At 43.8% G+C, this 16,955-nt stretch overlaps 1 protein-coding gene across 4 annotated transcripts in view; it reads left to right on the forward strand.

Moving 5' to 3' along the window:
• The window catches only part of FASLG (Fas ligand), a 62,864-nt gene that overhangs the window by 15,915 nt on the left and 29,994 nt on the right, over nt 1-16,955 (forward strand). Inside the window, exon 1 of one of the 4 annotated variants that reach the window (XM_043924276.1) lies at nt 11,669-11,963. The exons of the other annotated variants lie outside the window; for them this stretch is intronic. The gene's annotated coding sequence lies outside the window, so the exon portion shown is untranslated. Of the gene's footprint in view, nt 1-11,668; nt 11,964-16,955 lie in introns of those variants that run through there. 4 annotated transcript variants of the gene reach the window in all.

Below are 16,955 nucleotides of genomic sequence, written 5' to 3' on the forward strand. Positions count from 1 at the left end.
ATCCTTTTAAATTGTGGTTTTCTCTGGATATGTGCTCAAGGATGGGATTGTTGAATCATATGATAGCTTTGGTGAGCTTCCCAGATGGCGCTAGTGGTAAAGAAGACACCTGCCAATGTAGGAGACATAAGAGATGCGGGTTCTATCCCTAGGACTGGAAGATCCCCTGGAGGAGTGTGGAAGAATATACTTTTTAGTCTTCATATTAGCTCTGTTATCTTGTTCAGTTCAGTTCAGACACTCAGTCCTGTCCAACTCTTTGCGACCCCATGGACTGCAGCACACCAGGCTTCCCTGTCCATTGCCAACTCCAGGAACTTGCTCAAACTCATGTCCATTGAGTCAGTGATGCCATCCAATCATCTCATCCTCTGTCATCCCCTTCTCCTCCTGCTTTCAATCTTTCCCAGCATCAGGGTCTTTTCCAATGAATCTGTTCTTTGCATCAGATGACCAAAGCATTGAAGCTTGAGCTTCAGCATCAGCCCTTCCAATGAATATTCAGAACTGATTTCCTTTAGGATTGACTTGTTGGATCTCCTTGCAGTCCAAGGGACTCTCAAGAGTCTTCTCCAACACCACAGTTCAAAAGCATCAATTCTTCAGTGCTCAGCTTTATGGTCCAACTCTTACATCCATGCATGACTACTGGAAAAACCATAGCTTTGACTAGATGGACCTTTGCTGACAAAGTAATGTCTCTGCTTTTTAATATGCTGTCTAGTTTGGACATAACTTTTCTTCCATGGAGCAAGCATCTTTTAATTTCATGGCTGCAGTCACCTCTAGAGTGATTTTGGAGCCCAAGAAAATAGTCTGTCACTATTTCCATTGTTTCCCCATCTATTTGCCATGAAGTGATGGGACTGGATGCCATGCTCTTCGTTTTTTGAATGTTGAGTTTTAAGTCAACTTTTTCCCTCTCCTCTTTCACCTTCATCAGGAGGCTCTTTAGTTCCTCTTCACTTTCTGTCATAAGGATGGTGTCATCTGTACATCTGAGGTTATTGATATTTCTCCCAGCAATCTTGATTCCAGCTTGTGCTTCATCCAGCCCAGCATTTTCCTTGATGTACTCTGCATATAAGTTAAATAAGCAGGGTTACAATATACATCCTTGAAGTATTCCTTTCCCAATTTTGAACCAGCCCATTGTTCCATGTCCTATTCTAATGATTGCTTCTTGACCTGCATACAGATTTCTCAGCAGGCAGGTAAGGTGGTCTGATACACCCATCTCATGACGAATTTTCCTCAGATTGTTGTGATCCACACAGGTAAAGGCTTTGGCATAGTCAATAAAGCAGAAGTATATGTTTTTCTGGAATTGTCTTGCTTTCCTATGATCCAGTGGATATTGGCAATTTGATCTCTGCCTTTTCTAAATCCAGCTTGAACATCTGGAAATTCTCAGTTCATGTACTTTTGCAATCTTGCTTAGAGAATTTTGAGCATTACTTTGCAAGCATGTGAGATGAGTGTAATTGTGTGGTAGTTTGAACATTCTTTGGCATTACCTTTCTTTGGAATGGGAATGAAAACGGACTTTTTCCAGTCCTGTGACCACTGCTGAGTTTTCCAAATTTGCTGGCATATTGAGTGCAGCACTTTCATAGCATCATAATTTAGGATTTGAAATAGCTCAGCTGGAATCCCATCACCTCCACTAGCTTTGTTTGTAGTGATACCTCCTAAGGCCCACTTGACTCTGCACTCCAGGATGTCTGACTCTAGGTGAGTGATCACACCATTGTGGTTATCTGGGTCATGATTATCTTTTTTGTACAGTTCTTCTGTGTATTCTTGTCACCTCTTCTTAATATCTTCTACTTCGGTTAAGTCCGTACTGTTTCTGTCCTTTATTGTACCCATCTTTGCATGAAATGTTCCCTTGGTATCTCTAATTTTCTTGACAAGATCTCTAGTCTTTCCCATTCTATTGTCTTCCTCTATTTCTTTGCATTGATCACTGAGGAAGGCTTTCTTATCTCTCCTTGCTATTCTTTGGAACTGTGCATTTAGATATGTGTATCTTTCCTTTTCTCCTTCGCCTTTTGCTTCTCTTCTTTTCTCAGCTATTTGTAAGGCCTCCTCAGACAACCATTTTGCCCTTTTGCATTTATTCTTCTTGGGGATGGTCTTGATCACTGCCTCCTGTACAATGTCATGAATGTCTGTCCATAGTTTTTCAGGTACTCTGTCTATCAAATCTAATCCCTTGAATCTATTTGTCACTTCCACCATATAATCGTAAGGGATTTAATTTAGGTCATACCTGAATGGTCTAGTGGTTTTCCTTACTTTCCTCAATTTATGTCTGAATTTTGCAATATGGAGATCATGATCTGAGCCACAGTCAGCTCCTGGTCTTGCTTTTGCTGACTGTATAGAGCATCTCCATCTTTTGCTGTAAAGAATGTAATCAAGCTGATTTCTGTATTGAGCATCTGGTGATGTCCATGTGTAGGGTCTTCTCTTATGTTGTTAGATGAGGGTGTTTGCTATGACCAGTACGTTCTCTTGGCAAAACTCTATTAGCCTTTGCCCTGCTTCATTCTGTACTCCAAGGTCAAATTTGCCTGTTACTCCAGGTGTTTCTTGACTTCCTACTTTTCCATTCCAGTCCCCTATAATGAAAAGGACATCTGTTTAGGTGTTAGTTCTAGAAGGTCTTGTAGGTCTTCACAGAATCATTCAACTTCAGCTTCTTCAGCATTACTGGTTGCGGCATAGATTTGGATTACTGTGATATTGAATGGTTTGCCTTAGAAACAAACTGAGATCATTCTGTCATTTTTGAGATTGCACCTATGTACTCCTTTTCGGACTCTTTCGTTGACTATGAGGGCTATTCCATTTATTCTAAGTGATTCTTGCCCACAGTAGTAGATATAATAGTCATCTGAATTAAATTTGCCCATTCCAGTCCATTTTAATTCACTGATTCCTAGAATGTCGATGTTCACTCTTGCCATCTCCTGTTTGACCGCTTCCAATTACCTTGATTCATGGACCTAACATTCCAGGTTCCTATGCAGTACTGTTCTTTACAGCATTGGACTTTGCTTCTATCACCAGTCACATCTACAACTGGGTGCTGTTTTCACTTCGGCTCCGATCTCTTCATTCTTTCTGGAGTTATTTCTCCACTTTTCTCCAGTAGCATATTGGGCACCTACCGTCTTGGGGAGTTCATCTTTCAGTGTCATATATTTTTGCCTTTTCATTCTGTTCATGGATTTCTCAAGGCAAGAATACTTAAGTGGTTTGCCATTCCCCTCTCCAGTGGATCATGTTTTGTCAGAACTCTCCACTGTGACCTATCTATCTTGGGTGGCCCTATACAGCATGGCTCAGTTTCATTGAGTTGGACAAGGCTATGATCAGTTTGGTTGGTTTTCTGTGATTGTAGCTTTCATGCTGTCTGCCGTCTGATAAGAGGCTTATGGACGCTTCCCGATACTGCTATCTTGTAGCTCTGCTCTTTCTTGTGTAGCCATTCTCATGCCTCTAAGACAAATATTTTGTCCGACATATCAGCCCACCTCAGATGTTGGTCTTCACACAGAACAACTCCTTCTGATTCCCACATAATCCCTTGCTAGCTCAAGGAAGTAGTGTACACGTACATTTCATTTCCCTCAGATATTTGCCTTTGTTCCTGATTTCTGGTCTTTGTGATGCTCCACTGAGCTGTCAGATAAGCTTCTAATAAATATGCTCTCACAGTTTCCTCAGGGAATTACTCTTTCATGAGCTCTCCCTGCACTGTCTCTCATAATCCTGTGTGTTTGTGAGAATTATTTCAGTGCGACTCCAACAGAGGAGGGCATGGTAGCCCACTCTAGTACTCTTGCCTGGAGAATCTCACAGACAAAGGAGCCTGGTGGACTACATAGTCCACAGGGTCACGAAGAGTCGGACATGACTGTAGTGACTTAGCATGCAAACATGCATGGTAGCCCTATTTTTACCTCCATACTGTTCTTCATAGTGACTGCACCGATTTACACTCTCATTAATGTTGTAAAAGGGTTCCCTTTTCTCCATACCCTCTCCAGCATTTATTGTTTGTAGACTTTGATGATGGCCATTCTGACTGATGTGAGGTGATACCTCATTGTAGATTTGACTTGCATCTCTGATAATTAGAGATGTTGAATGTCTTTTCATGTACCTCTTGTCCATCTGTATGTCTTCTTTGGAGAAATGTCCATTTAGGTCTTCTGCCAATTTTTTGATTGAGTTGTTTGTGTTTTTGATATTCAGCTGTATGAGCAGTCTGTAAATTATGGGCTGCCAGTTTGTAAATGCTGCTCTAGGTCTCAAAGTTCATGTCCACACTCACTAGTGGAACACACAAGACCCTCATGGAGGCTCGGGCTACTCTGCCTGACTGTCTAGTTTCATTTCACACTCCTGCCAGCATTCATGTATTCAGCAAGTATTTATGATTCCTACTACATTCTAAGCATGTTCTAGATGCTGAGTGTATAGCAGAGAACAAAGTCCCTGCCATCAGTGGGCTTATGTTCTAGTTGAGGGAGACAGACAATACACAAGTGAAGGTAAAATATGGCAGATGGCGCCAAGTACCATAGGGGAAATCACAGCAGGGTGAGCTCCTGCCTGGCAGCTTGCAGAATGCGCCTTGCTTTCCTCTTCTGCTCTGTGTCTGCTGGGAATGACTCTCCCTTCCTTGGGGCTTAGCTGCTTGAGACCTAACAAGCATCACAACCTCTGAAATATTTTCTCTGACCCCTACCCTGCCCATGGAACATTGGTGACCCTCATCCTGGTTTCTGTGGCATCGGTCCCTGCTCTCACCACAAAGTTTAAGTATATAATTGCTTTTCAGTATCTCTCACCAGATAGTGTGTAATCATTTGAGGGCTTCTGTATTTCCTGAGTATTTTATAAATATTTGACAATCAAAGGGACATCTTTGTGAAGGTCTTTAGTAAGGGAGTTGCTGGGTGGGAGGAGAATCTTCCTGCTCTCTTTTCTTCATGCCATTTCCCAGTAAGAAAAGCATTTTTTTCTGCTGTCAAAACAGAATGGTGCATGTGGTTACCTAGAAAACCAAGTTAAAGGACACACATTGTTTGTGTCCTTTGGTTTAGGGGCAGCTTCTTAATGAGTGTAAAATACTGTCTTTATTATCAGTGAGTCAAAGGCAGCAAAGCTGACTTTACCTGGTTGTGAAACAGATACTAGTATACCCATCATGTTTGCACATTCACATATCATATTTGTACATTCATATTTGCATATTCATACACATATCCACACACATAAGATGAAGAATGTATGTCCTGTGCCAACAGGCTGGGACTTCACTATGTGTACTTACACTGTATGACTTAGGTAAACAGGATGTGTATTTGTGACTGACAAGCCTCAAACACTGAGGCGGCTCCTGGCACAGCTCCACCTCTGACCAGCGTGTCTGACTTGCTCTGCGCTGTGGTTGCATCTGGCTGCTGCCGCCTGAGTTTCCGTGGTTAAAGCCTCCTTTGTCTAAAATTCTGAGAACTCCAGTGCCGGTGCCTAGAGGCTGGCCCGGTTTTCTAGAAGACCCAGGGTTGGGGCTCCCTCTGCCCGTGTGCTGCCACCCCTGGAACAAGATGAGGGCTGATTTTCTGTTTCTTGAGCGGAGCACACACTTGTTCCACTGCACTCTGGAACACCTGAGATCTGGAGCCAGACCACAGAGGGCTGTGGGCAGGGCAGCCTCTGATGTGTCTCATCTCTGGAAACCCTGACTTTCAAGCTATGTCAGAGCCACCCCAGAAGAAAGTGACCAGGCTTGAACCCCAGGTGATGGGAGGAGGAAAGAGTAGCCTTGGGCAACTGGGCAGCTGGCTGGGAAGCTTGTGCCCTGAAAGGGTGGTATCGGGGAAAGGCTCACCGATGGGCATTACTTGTGTGTGCCTTACCTTGGAAGAGGAGGGTTGGTCGTGGATGGGACAGTCGGAGTTGCAGCTGCCACTGACCTCACTGCTTGGGGAACAGGCAGAGCCAGGCTGGTAGGACTGCCCAGGGGTTCTGATCACACTGAGCAAGGGAGATTCGGGTCACAGATCATATCTGCAGTTTCTCTTCTCTTCTTGTTTATTTGCTTCCTATGAGCTTTAAGTTGAATACACCCAAACTTTTTTTTTTTGTTTAAATATCAAGTTAAATGAGTGAAGATAATTCTTCAAGTCCCATGTCAGAGTAAACCTCCTCAATGAAGCATTTCCTCTGCTCCCAGCTCTGTCCATTCCTCCACCCTCAGTCCAAGTAGGATTTAACCTCCTTTTTAATACAACACTAATTTGAAGGTGTCTAGAATGTTTATCACACTTGTAATGCAGTTACTGTTACATGAGGACTTCTCTGCTTCAACACAGCTTTTCTGACCATGGGGAACCTGAGCTGGAGGACTGGCTTGCTCCATCTGCCTCCCTGAGGTGGGTGGTGAGGGTGCCACACATAGGAGCTCAGTGATGAAGAGAGGAACCAAGGGGCTCCGAGACGTGCTCCTTTCCCTGGCCCACTGCTGGTAACCGACCACCAGCACTGGCCACATTCAGGGAAGGAGATGGCCAGGAGATCTTTTAAATACGTTTCAAATAAATGAGGTTGGTAGAACACATGTCATGACATGGCATGTGTCATGTATCTTTTTTTTTTTTTTACAGAAATGTATCTTTTTTTTTTTTTTACAATTTGACATTGTTTAATTATTAGGAATATTCAATAGAATGAATGCTATATGTGATATGTAAGTATATACAAACACATTTGTACATACATGCACATTATTTATATATATATATTTTTAATTAGTATTTTATGAAATCATAACTACTAATAGATGACATCATGACATCACTGTGCAGTCTTTTGACTGCCCCCAACTTTTATAGCCATTTTATAATCTGAGAGCTACAAACAAGATCCCCACTGGTGGTTTACTGTGTAAATTCCCTGAGGACAGGGTGTAGCTTGTGTTCCACTTTATGCCCACAGTGGTTTGTGGTGCCAGGTGCTCAGAGATATTGATGGAATGACTGATCGGCTCCGGGCTTTATGGTGGCACCTCAGTCTAATTTGTTTTTTCTTTCATTCAGATGCAGGGGGTGAGGTGGGGTGGGATGGGGCTGATGATCATCAGGAAATCAATCAGGAGGGGCAATGAGAATTCAAGCCATCTGCCCAAAAAGTAGGATTGCAATCAGTCCTGAAGGTCTAATGTTGTGCTTTTGTCAAAGGACTAATGTCCACCCTGTTTGTTCTGGATAAACACAGGGAGGGACAGAAGTCATGGAAAAGGAAGGACCTTGAGATCGGGGATAGCTTTTATAAAAAAACAAACAAAAAAACCTTGAGGTTTGAGCAATGGAGAAAATGTGGCTGATGATGAACCCTGATTCAGACTTCTTTAGGTGCCTCTAAAATACAAATTATGTTCTGGGGACCTGGAAAGCATTGTGGGAGTTAGAGGAGCTGAAACCTCATCAAAAGCAGTTTCATGTTCTCACACTGAATTTCACTGGAAGGTTAGGTGGGTGGAGGTCTCTCTGTCAGCTCAGGATGAGCCCTGCTCTCCTGGTGAGCTCTGCTCTGCCACCCGGCATCCCTAATTTTTTGGGTAGTGTTGACCTTTCTTCTTCTCACGGACTGCCAAGACTTAGGCCAGTTGCCCCAAACATTGTCACTGCCCTTTCATTAAAGCTCTTACTCTCTTTAAGCAGTCACAGAGATTTGCACTTTCTCTTGTTTACTTGCTTCATATGAACGTTCAGTTGAATGGACCCAAACTTTTTTTAAGACATCAAATTAAATCAGTGGAGATAATTCTTCAAGTCCTGTCCCAGAGTTAACCTCCTCAAGGAAATATTTCTTCTGCTCCCAATCCTGTCCATTCCTCCACCCTCGTTGTTACGGGTTTATTAGGTCTCTTTTGGTTTTAAGTGACAGAAACCCAACTCAAATAGGCTTAGACTTAGAAACAAAGAAAATTTTATGGCCCTTGCAGTTTATAAAATTTAGGGATAGATCTCCAAGAGTAAGGCCCCCTAGATTCAGATACTCTGGTAATATCCTCAGGTACTTACCTTTGCCCCTCTTTCAGTTTTGCTCTTAGACACTGCCACATAGATGACTAGACAAGCAGGTCTAGGCCTCCTCTCTGTGTTATGGATAACCCCTGAAGAGCAAGAGTACTTCTTTCCTAATAGCTCCAGTGAGGTTCCAGAGCTGCTCAGTAATGGCCTAGCTTGGGGCACTTGGCCAGCTCTGACCCAGTCACTAAGGCCACTAAAACTCATGGTTTACTGACCAAGTCTGAGTCCTGAGTCCATCCCTGGAGCAGGATGGCATCTGGGTGGAAGCAGCTACAACTGAACAACAGAGACAGGGTAGAAAATTTCTCAAAGAAAATTGGATTGTTGTTACCAAAAATGGGGTGATGATTACAGGGTAAATTACATTATAGTGAACAAGCACAGACACTCTGTAATGATTTCTGTATCCTTCCTACATGCAAGAGTGTTCCTATAGAAACATGTCTTTCCATCTAAGCTTTCCATCTAATTCCTAAAATTGCATCTCCCATTCCTCAATACCCTCCTGGTTCCATTTAAGAGCTGGTATTTTTTTTTTTAAAGAAAGTTGGATATTTTCTTGTAGAGAGTGTTCATCAAGAGGGAAAATACCATTTCATTTTTTTTTTTCCAATCCAGTGAAATAATCAAGAAGCACAATCTCTGCTCCTCAGTGAGGACAAACAAAGTTTCTAAAACCACCTGGGAACAAAAGATCATCATAGATTTATCTGAATGGAACCAGTATGTCATGTGGTTTGAGCCCCATCTCCAGGGTGATCAGGGTGTTTGGAGCCTGTAGTCAGATGTACCTGGCCTTGATGAATGCTGGGAGACTGGAGGTTTTGGCCCTGACTCTGCCATTCACAACCTGTGTGAGACTGAGTAATTCACTTCTTTCCTGGGCTTCAGTTTTCTCATCTATAAATGTTAAGTTTTGGACATTTTCTCTCTAGGGTACTCCACTTTATTTCTGAAGTATTTGATTTTTGGTAGACACTCAAAATCCATAATGCTCTTAATTATGGAGTAATTCACTTCTTTTCTGGGTTTCAGTTCTCTTATCTCTAATGTTAGGTTTTGGATGTTTTATCTCTATAGTGTACTGCACTTTCTAAAGTATTTGATTTTGGGCTGACATTCAAGTCTATAAGACTCTGGGTTAAACCTCCTCCATATTTGTATATGGCAAAACTTAGGCACTGCAGGATTAAATTTTAAAAACATCTTCCTGCTTGATTCAAGAAGAGGAGTGTTAGTGACAATAATGCTCAACACTTCTTTCAGGACAAGAGATGTCACTAAGTCATGGACGTCTTTAGATCCAGTGTGGGCTAGACTTAGTTTCTGGGACATAGTCAACCAACTATCAATTGTCCACTGACCTTGTGACGTGAAACTACCCACAAGAATGAGCAGATGCCCCCTGCGTGCCTAAACATGGAGGATATGAGACAGGGAGGGAGAGAGACGTTTGTGCACAGGAAACAGGAAATTGGGTCTATTTCGTGTTTAATCATTCTGAGATATTTCATTAATGGAAATGAAATACTGCCAGCCATGATGCTCATTTCAGTTTGGAAAGGTCTTTTATCTCAGATTTCCAACTGGACAACTAAGAAGTTATACTGGATGATCACACTGTGTTGAAACCCAAGGCAGGTCCATGCCTGGTACAGACACATTGTAGATACAGAGTGAAAGAAAGAATGAACGGATGGCTGGATGCTAAGATGAATTTCAGTTCCAGCTCCGTGACCTTGAGCATGGGGATCTCTCTTCAGGAGGGAAGACAGCACATAAGTCCAGGAAGATGTGAAAAAAAAATGGAGAACACAGAAAATACGTGTCTGTAAACTGGAGAAAGGGTCTGTGGGACAGGAGAAGAGATGTTTGAACCGAGAGGTCATAATGCTTAGCTTCTGCCCCTGAGACCCATGAAAGGAAGCGCTTCCTGCCGTCCTCTGACCACTTCCTCAGTGTCCCTCTCACCACAGTCCCCCGACTCTTCAACTCTGCGGAGTTGGAGTTGAAACAATTGATTGAAGGAGTGTTGGGGAAATGAAACTGCTTCAGTGGCCACCGTCACTGGGTCCTTGTCTGTGTCTTTATTCTCTGCCCAGCCCTCTCCAGGCCCTCCCTCTGTCCTGTGTGGTGATATGGGTTAACCTGAGCCCAGGGAGAGTGAGCAGGGCCATTGCAGGCTGTTAAACACACTCACATGTGCACACACACATACATCCTGACCTGTGTGTGAACCTGCATTCTGTGTCAGCTGTCAGAATGTAGGTTCACACGCTGCTTAGGGTGCAGATGTGAAAGCAGGCCTTGCCGTGCGGGAACAAGGGTGGTGCAGAGCTGCGAGATAAAGGAAACCCCAGCACCTTTGCCCTCCCAGCTGGAATCCCTACCTTCAGAGGGCTGGAGCCCGAGGAGTGCCAGACCCAGGGCTGAGGTCCCCCTTTCTGTACAGTCAAATCACCTTGATATGTGAGTGATGTGATATGTGAAGATGAAGTGCATTGTAGGATCGGGGTTCTCACAAGTTAGGTATCTGCAGAGAGGAAGCTGATTCAGTCAGTGGGTCAGTCACCCTCCTGGGGATGCATTTAGGTATCTCAGTGTACATGAAAACCAGTTCTGTCAGGGGCAGGACAGACCTGCTATGGACAGCAAGATGCAGAGGTTAACCTCTGCAATGGTGATGGGGGTGGGTTTCTGGAGCTGGCAATAAAAAGACAGGCAGGCTGGCCTCTGCAGTGGTGAAGCATGGAGCAGGAGATGCCAGGTAGGTGCCTTGATAGACTGATGGGGCATTTACCAGGGGACTGGGGCAGGGTGCCAGGGCATGGCCCTGGAAGGAGAATCTGGCAGGGCAACAGGCCTAGGGAAGACAATGGCGGGCAAAGCAGGCCCGAGTGTGAGAGGAAGGGGCACAAGGGATGCGGGAAGAAAACCCCATTCCTGGATGCAGTGTGTTATGGACACTGGACATGGACAGCCTGGGTTTGACCCCAGGCCCTGCCACTCTTTTGAAAAATGATTTAATCTTTCTGAGCTTTGGTCTCCTTATTGCCAGTGGGGCTATTTAACCTAACTGGGTTATTTTGAGGAACTGATATGAGAATCCACATGAAGGATCTGATTCAGTATCTGGGTACTCTGTGACACTCAGGATCCTATTCTTTTGGCTATAATTTATTATTTTATTTTTTTTGAATAAGGACTTTCTCAGTTACCCATTGCTTCACAAAAGACATGAGAGCTAAATATTTTTATAGTGGCATACCAGATATACTCTTTTCTAAAAGTTACTGACATATTCCATTTGATTTTTAGGAAAGGTTAAGAGAATAGATGTTTTACTGGATGCTCACTGTGTATTTTCTCATTTAGTCATCAAATCACCATATGAAGTTTATTATCATCATTAACCCCATTTCACAGATTAGACAACAAAGGTACAAACATTAAGTAACTTATTCATCATAATGTAGTTTAGTTATAGGTACAGATTTAAGCCCTGGTGTGACACTCGGTAAGCATTGCTGGGGGCACCAGATGGTTGCTGGTTGATAAGAATAAGGGTATGAAGTCACAGCACAACCTGTAGCCCCAGCGCGACAGGAGTGCAGGTCTCCTGTGATTTCCTGTTCAGAAGTCGGTCTGGTCCCAGAGCTCAGCCTGCAGTGTCACCACCTATAACCTGCAGTAAGTTTTGGGTGAAGAGGGTAGACGGATTATGGAGCCATTAGGTCACCAGAGCTGGGAAGTGGGCTGCCCTCCCTGGCTCCTTGCTGCTTAAGGACTGATGCTCTGGCGTGCTGACTCAGCCCATGGCACATGGGAAGGACCAGATGGCGCCAGGCAGTAAGTGCTGTAACTGTGTTCTTCTGGGTCTTGGTTTTTGTCAGCTGCAGTTGATTTTCTGAGGATTTAGTTTCCTGTTTGGGCGGGAGAGGCATTAAATCCATTTTGGACTGATTTTCAAGAGCAGCAGCTTTCAGCATTTCAGTTTTAGTTTTCTGGATGACTTTGTGCTTATGGGCACGGGATATTGGGAATCTGATCATGCCCAGTGTCCACGCACTTCTCTGCCTCTCTTTGTCCTTCTTCTTGCCAGTCCCTCCAGTCTCTTCTCTTTCCCCAGTTTTCAGCCTCCCTTTCCTCACTAAATCTTTATCTTCTGGGTCATGGCTCTTTCACCTCCACCTTCCCCTGTCCACACCTTTTCCTATCTGTCTTTTGATCTTCTAACCAACTTCTCCCTCATCACAGAACTATGGTCTTTGGAGTAGAGGGGACCTCAGAACATCTAGTGCAGCCTGAGCCCCAGCTCTCTGCCAGCACATCATTATCCCAAGCTTAGGAATCTCCCGGACCTGGGAACTGACCCCAGCCCAGGGTGGCTTGTGCTGCGTTTGCAGCGCTGTGACTCTAAATACAGTGGGGCTCCACTGAGGAAAGAAGTTGTTCCCTCTGCCTCTGAGGAAGTGGAACCTTCTACTGTTTGGTTCTAGTTCTCCTCCACAGGTCTGTCTATACAAGAAATGCTCAGGGGATATTTATTGAACATTTCCTGTGTGCCAGCCTCTGGGCTAGAGACTACAGATTGCAAAGTTGACTTGAAAGTGTCCCAAAAGTTAAGATACTTGTGTTTAGGAAATAGGCTAGATTTCCAGTGACATGGTGTGTTAAGTGCTATAATAAACAAGCTGCAGGAACCTTGAAGGAGGAGGGATTCACTGTGCCTGGGAAGGCCTCACAGAGGAGCTGATGTCCGAGCTGACGTAGGGAAGAAGAGTTTACCAGGCAGGACTTGGGGACATGGGGCTCCATCAGGCAGCTTGACTAAGATAAAACGGACTGAGGTATTTAACTGGAAGGAGTGAAGAAATGGGCTGGACTGATAGATTCACTAGGAGATGAAAAAAAAAATCACGTGTGACATGATGTAGGAACCACACACAGGTGGTGCAAAGAGTTCTGGGAGCAGGAACCCTGAGTAGAGGTGTGGGGGTCCAGCACTTCCTGTTGTGAGAGGACAGCCTTGCTGGGTTCCGGTTACCTCTTCCGTTGATAGAGGCGACTGCAGTACCGGGCTGTCTGTCCTGTGGTGGGGAGAGTAGGGGGTGGAGTCTGAGTATTCAGTCCAGGTCTCAGTCGTGGAGTACAGTGCATTTAGGGAGGTAAGGAGAGCTAAGCGGTTGCGAGTGTGGCTTCAGAGACAGGTAGACCTTGTAAAACAGGAGGCATGGAGAAGTGGGGACTAGGAGTTTAAAAGTGAGAACAAGAAACTTCCACATGGAATTCAGGTTCCCTAGAATGATAAATAGGGATTTTCATGGCATGTGTTTGGGGAGGGGGACTTATTTGTCAAAGGCATTCTAAAGGCATGTGAGAATCTGCAGGGGTGCGGGGACAGCGTTGAGAGGAAAAACCTAGAGTCACAGTGGAAGACCTGAATTCATGTCTAAGCTCAGCCTCTTCATAGGTTCTTTAGCCTCTCAAATCACTTGTAAAATGGAGATAAGATAATTTTTATCATGGAGGGCTGCTTGAGGGTAAAATAAGGTAATGTATAGAGTTCCTGCTTCCATGGTCGCTCAGACGGTGAAGAATCTGCCTGCAATGAGGGAGACGTGGGTTCGATCCCTGGGTCAGGAAGATCCCCTGGAGGAGGAAATGGCAACCCACTCCAGTATTCTTGCCTGAAGAATCCCCATGGACAGAGGAGCCTGTCCAGGGGGTTGCAGAGTTGGACACTGAGTGACTAAGCACAGCACAGCATAGAGTTCCTAGCTCAGCACCTAGCATATAGTACATGATAAGTACCTTGTTTCTTTCCTTCCCCTTTTCCTCCCCACCCATCCCAACTGAACACTGAGTAAGTGGTTGACCAGGAGGAACAGGAAAAACTGGATGGATTTGAGGTTGGGCTTCCCTGGTGGCTCAGAGGTTAAAGCGTCTGCCTGGAATGTGGGAGACCCTGGTTCAATCCCTGAGTTGGGAAGATCCCCTGGAGAAGGAAATGGCAACCCACTCCAGTACTCTTGCCTGGAGAATCCTATGGAGGGAGGAGCCTGGTAGGCTACAGTCCATGGGGTTGCAGAGTCGGACACGACTGAGCGACTTCACTTTCTTTCTTTTTTCTTTTCAGTGGTAAAGAGCTGACTGCTAGTGCAGGAGACATAAGACACGTGGGTTGATCCTTGGGTTGGGAAGATCCCCTGGAGGAGGAAATGGCAACCCACTTCAGTATTTTTGGCTGGAGAATTCCATGCACAAAGGAACATGGTGGACTACAGCCCATGGAGTCAGACATAACTGAAGCAACTTAGCATGAAAATGACCACAGGGACAGGACTTACCAAATTAGGAGCTCCTGAAGGAGTTGTGTATGACCATGGCTTTGTCTTTTCACCCTTCCGTGCAGCTTGCCTCCTGTTAGGTGCTCAAGACGTGTATGGATGGAACTGAACAGAAACAAATGCTTCCTGTGTTTCATTTCCAGATGTAGAAGGTGTGGTGGGGAAGCACCAGGAGATAGGGTGGGATTTCTTCCCAGTTCTTCCTCCATACTGGTTGTGGTTTGGGGAGAATCCTCTTACCTCTCTTGAGCTCAGGTCCAGATCTGTGAAGTTAAGGACTTGAGTCAGTCAGCTCTCCCCTATTCCAGCATTGAGATTCTAGGACTTTACTGTAAGGTTTCAGATTGGTCAGACATCGCTAGTTTGCAAAGAAAGCTCAGTGGAGAGCACCTCATTTATCAAATTGCAAACTGGTACAAAGCCTAGGGCTCTTCACTTACTGGGCTGTGGCTGTCCCACCATCGGTAATAGATAGCGAAACATATCCAGACTCAGAGGCAGTATGCTCAAATTTTCTTCTCATGAGACCCTGAGGTTAGAAGGCTCTTCCAGCTGCATAGCCCTGACTAACATCTGCTAGACGCTCAAAGGAAACAGTGGGTGACAAAAACAACGACTTTGACATTTAAGTCAGTCCTTAGTGCATGTGACCTTCCCACAAACCCACCATGACACCATGACAAATATGAAGAAGCATTTCAAACATCAATAAGGGTTCTTAAAAGAGCCCACAAGTCCTAGGTCTTTCCAGTCTTTTTTCACTTCCAGTTAATTATTGAGCTATAACTGGCATATAGCATTGTATATGTTTATGGCGTACAACATAATGATTTGGCATCACTATGAATACATCATGAAATAATTATATACATTTTGTATACATCATGAAATAATTATCACAAGTTTAATGAACATCCATCATCTTTTATAGATGCAAAATTTAAGAAATAGAAAAAAAAATGTTTCCTTATGTTGAGAACTCTTGGGATTTACTCTCTTAACAACTTTCATATATAACACAGTGAAAGTGAAAGTTGCTCAGTTGTGTCTGACTCTTTGCCACCCCATGGACTACAGCCTGCCAGGCTTCTCTGTCCATGGAATTCTCTAGGCAAGAATAATAAAGTGGGAAGTTGTTCTCTTCTCCAGGGGATCTTCCTGACCCAGGACTCAACATATAACATACAGCAGTAATTATATTTATTATGTTGTATATTATATCCTTTATACTTATATTTGTCTTACAACTGGAAGTTTGTCCCTTTTGACTGCCTTCATCCAGTTTCTCCTCCCCCCAAAACCCTGCCTCTGGTAACACAAATCTCATCTCTTTTTCTGTGAGTTTGTTTGCTTTTAAAGTATAATTGAGCTACAATACTATGTTAGTTTCTATTATTTGATATGTCTATATATACTAAAATGGTCACCATGATAAGTCTAGGTACAGTATGTCAGCATACAATGATACTGCATGATTCTTGACTATAGTCTCCTCACTGTACACTTCATACGTGTGACTCATTTATTTTGCAGCTAGAATTTTGTACTTAATCTCCCTTACCAATTCCTCCTCACCTGCCCCAACCCTCCTCTTCTCTGGCAACCACCTGGTTTTGCTCTGTATATATGACTCTGTTTCTGTTTGTTCATTTGCTTTTTAAAAAAATTTATTTACCTGGGGGATAATTACAATATTGTGGTGGTTTTTGCCATACATCAACATGAATCGACCATAGATATATGTGTCCCCTCCCTCTCGATCCCCTCTTCCGCCTCCCTCCCCACCCCACCCCTCAGGTTTGTCACAAAGCACAAGCTTTGGGTTCCCTTCACTATACATGAAACTCCCACTGGCTATCTGTTTTACATATTGTAATATACATGGTGGTGGTGGTGTAGTCACTAAGTCATGTCCGACTCTTGTGAGCCTATAGACTGTAGCCCCCTAGTCTCCTCTGTCCATGGGATTTTCCAGGCAATATGTTTCAATGCTATTCTCTCAAATTATCTCACCTTCTCCTTCCCCAACTATGTCCAAAAATCTGTTCTTTATGTCTTTGTCTCCTGCTTTGTTTTTTAGATTCCACATAATAGGTGAAGTCAGATAGCATTTTTCTATCTCTGTGTGTCTTATTTTACTTAATACCCTCTAGGTTCATCCATGTTGTCACAGATGGCAAGCTTTCATTCTTTTTTATGGCTGAGTAATTTTCCCTTATATATATCTTCTTTATCCACTCATCTGTTTCTGGGCACTTAAGTTACTTCTATATCCTGGCAGTTGTAAAAAAGGCTGCAGTGATCATAGAGGTTCTTATGTCTTTTGAATTAGTTGTTTCCTTTTCTTCAAATAAATACCCAGGAGTGGAGTTGCTGGATCATATGGTAGTTATTTTTAATTTTTAAAGGAATCTCCAAATTGATTTTCATAGGAGCTGCACCAGTTTACAATTCTTTCCACAGTGCATGGGTGGGAGTTCTCTTTTCTTCA

The sequence above is a fragment of the Cervus elaphus genome, chromosome 14 (genome assembly GCF_910594005.1).
Source record: "Cervus elaphus chromosome 14, mCerEla1.1, whole genome shotgun sequence".
Lineage (NCBI taxonomy): Eukaryota > Metazoa > Chordata > Mammalia > Artiodactyla > Cervidae > Cervus > Cervus elaphus.